At 37.7% G+C, this 3600-nt stretch overlaps 1 long non-coding RNA gene across 1 annotated transcript; it reads left to right on the top strand.

Annotated features, from left to right (window-relative positions):
• Window positions 1–698: 698 nt before the first annotated feature.
• LOC145739402 (uncharacterized) lies at window positions 699–1318 on the top strand. The gene is made up of 3 exons (XR_014181022.1): window positions 699–852; window positions 908–1138; window positions 1196–1318. It is a non-coding gene; the product is annotated as an uncharacterized LOC145739402 (long non-coding RNA).
• Window positions 1319–3600: the final 2282 nt, after the last annotated feature.

The raw sequence follows: 3600 nt of genomic DNA, 5'->3' as shown, positions 1-3600 counted from the left end.
TTTACTTGTATTTATAGCCTGTTGAATGTTGTAAATTTGCTTGTCCCATTTAGTGTGTTGTTCGACATAGCAGCGGATAGCGAACCCACAGTTCTGTTTGCGCATTCTACAAAGCTGAAAAGAGTGAGTTGTACCAGATTAATGTCTTACATAAATTTGGAAATGATCTAGATATGAACTGTGAACCGTTGTCACAAATATTCAGAAAGGAAGTTCAGAAATTATTGGATGACGGAATTATTGTAGAAAGTCAGCCTCCGTGGAGTTTCCCTGCCATATTGATTGAAAAGCGAAGACATCCAGGTGAAGAGGTGCAATATAGGCTTTGTATAGACTATCGTGAACTCAATGTAATTACAAAAACAGATTTCTTTCCCCTGCCTAACATTCAAGAAACTATTGACAAATTGGCTAATGCGGAATTGTTTACTACCATGGATTTAGCATCTGGATATTTTCAAGGACCCTTACACCCTGAAGATAGAGAAAAAAGTGCATTTTCGACTCCAGAGAATCACTATGAGTTTCTAGAATGGCCATGGGATTAAAAAACGCACCTGCTACGTGGAGTCGCTTGATGAACCATATATTTGCGAATCTTACTTACAATGAGTGCCTCGTATATTTGGATGACCTCATTGTATTTAGTCCAGCCAATATTGACGTACATTTAGAGCGCCTACGTCATATATTCGAAAAAATGCGGGAGTGCAATTTAAAATTTAAACCAACTAAATGTAAATTTTTACAACGGGAAGCCGAATACTTGGGACACATTATAAAAGCCGAAGGGTACCCTGTCCGAAGAGGCAAGAGAAAATCGAAAGTTGGACCAGAAAATTCCTATAACTGGTAAGTTCATTCACATTATACATAAAAACTGTATAAAGAGCAATTATCACCACAGATGCTCACACTTCTTCCAATGCTACCTTAACATCTGAGGATATCCCTGATGAGGTGCTGAGGGCGATATCAAATGATACCATGGACAGTGATGCACTAGTAGCCACAATGCTGCAGCTGCAATTTGATAAAGAGTATGACAAGATGCTGATGAGAACACAACAAAAGTATAATGGTGACTCTAAAGTGTCGATATCTTTCAAGAAGTTTAAAAGAACTCCTGAAAATTTTGGTAAGTTAAGAGAGTCAATTTGTGTTTCCAAACTGTTTTCATGATGTTGTCTTGTAGATTTTGAAAGTGATGAGGAGGAAAACACTAGAGACAGAAAAGAGTGGAATCATTTTGACAGTTTTCTTAGAGATAAAACCAGTTTTCCAGTATGTGGTTACAAGGTAAGTTTTTTTTTTGTTTTTGACTTTAAGGGAAAAGTTTTACTTAATGGGTTACAATGTTAATTTTGTAAAATGTAGAGATTTTTTAATAAACTATTTGGTAACGCAACCTTTTAGCCTGAGAAAACTCGAATTATTGAAAACTATCCTGTGCCAAGGACAGTTAAAGAGGTACGTGCTTTTCTTGGACTATGTGGATTTTATCGCAAGTTTGTTCCAAATTTTGCCAAGGTTAGTCACCCACTGACTCAGTTGACCAAAAAAAATTAAAAATGGCTTTGGACACAGAACCACCAAATCGCATTTGATACCCTGAAACAAGCTTTGATTAAGCCGCCTATTCTAAAGTACCCAGATATGAATCGTGAATTTATTTTGAACACAGACGCAAGTGCAACTGCAATCGCCGCCATTTTGACGCAAAAATATGACGGAATCGAACATCCTGTATGTTACGCCAGCCGTACGCTGAATACTGCTGACCAGCAATTGAAAAAGAATGCCTGGCTATAGTGTACGCTGTTAAGAAATACCGAATCTACTTAACAGGAACTTATTTTACAATTATGACGGACCATCGGCCACTGAAATATTTATTAAATACTAAGGATCCAAGTTCCAGACTGACCAAATGGAGTATGTTCCTAATGGAATACAGTTTTACTGTTCAATATAGACCAGGAAAAATAAATGCAAATGTAGATAGCCTTACAAGACTAAGAACAGATGATCCGCAGCCGATTTCAGCTGTATTACATGAAAATGAACTCACACCGATTTATGACGTACATTGGAATAAAGAGGATCTTATTCGCTTGCAGACCGAGGATCATTAACTCAGCTGCTTAATAAATAACAGTACGTTGGACGAGGAGACAGACTATATAATAATAGATGAACTTCTGCGAAAACGACGTAACTTAATTCCGTACCAGCAACAATGACCTGTTTACCCGTTGCTCGACAACCGCCTATTATACAGTGCAGGTCAAAAGTTTAAATTTTCGCATTTTTGTTCGGGTTTTACGACAAAAAGGCTCACGACAAAAAGTCCGTGATAGGTACTACAAATTTCATTAATACTATTTTTCAATCAACTCAACCGTACAGGCGCAAAAAAATCAAAACCGTTTTCCCATGTTAATCTCCTATGTCCAGGGTGCTCTTGGACACTTGGTATATTATATTTGCTTTGTCCTACAGGGAGGGGTGGGATGTGATGCCCCGGGAACATATTAGAAATTATCTTTTTGTTTATTTTTCAAAGTCAAAATTGTAATCAAAATTAAATTAGAACTTACGGAATTAGTTTGAGGCACATCTGAACACTACTAGACACAACACTTAAATGAAAGACTAGTTTGAAAGAAAAATCTGACTTCAAATCCTAAGCCAAACCTCTAAGAGATTTAATTGGCCAGCGTCGTTAATCCAGAAGCGGGGATATATTTCTATTAGTAGGTGTTTATAAGGAAAGGAATTTTTCTGTCATACTGTCGCCACAAATTCTCATCTTTTTGACCCCAAGCAAAAATGATTTATCGCCTGCAGCAGGAAAAAATTATTATTACTTATTGCACCCGACGACATGTTTTTCAAATTCCACCTTTTGACCTGACGCATTCCTGCTCACAGAATGATGTAAATTTCGTAGTATAAATATTCCCACCATTTTGGCAAACAGTCAGTCAGAATCGGGCAGTCAAAACTGAAACGTCGTCAAGTCGAAGACAAGTGTGAAAAGTCGGTTAAAGTTCAAAAAAGACCTAATGGGGTCAAGTTCTAGTCATGTTCAGTAGTGCAAAATAAGTTCTACCAAAATTCTTCAGTGTGCAAGATTTGTGAAACTAAGGTGTTTGGAAAACCTTCCAAAATTCTCGTAAAGAAACCACGTAACCGCTTGACCTAAAGCCTGTCACTTCAACTCAACTCAACATGTCCAGAAGGTACGTTAAAGCCAGAATTGCTAACTAGACCTAAGTCTTTGGAACCGAACCGTACCTAGCTGAGTAATTAATTATGTTTTGGAATCTTAATAAATGTTAACAGCCCCGAAGCCCGGCTGCCATGGAGGCTACGTGGGAATAAGTGAAAGTGTTAGTGTAGGGATAAACATTTGCGAGTGGAAAAGAATCTCCAGGCCCTGCAATGTTGCTAAGGTAATAATAGCTGAAAAGTTATATTGGGCGCTGATAGATTCTGGAGCTGTTTTATCCCTAGTGAAACCCTCAGTTGCTCAGGGGTTTGTACCGTTACAAAATAGTGGAATTAACTTAGTGGATATTCAGGGAAATAGTATTC

This window comes from Ips typographus, unplaced genomic scaffold (assembly GCF_016097725.1).
Source record: "Ips typographus isolate SLU unplaced genomic scaffold, UJ_Ityp_2.0 IpsContig119, whole genome shotgun sequence".
Classification (NCBI taxonomy): Eukaryota; Metazoa; Arthropoda; class Insecta; order Coleoptera; family Curculionidae; genus Ips; species Ips typographus.
The sequence above is the reverse complement of the archived record's forward strand: the minus strand, read 5'-3'. Positions and strand labels throughout refer to the sequence as shown.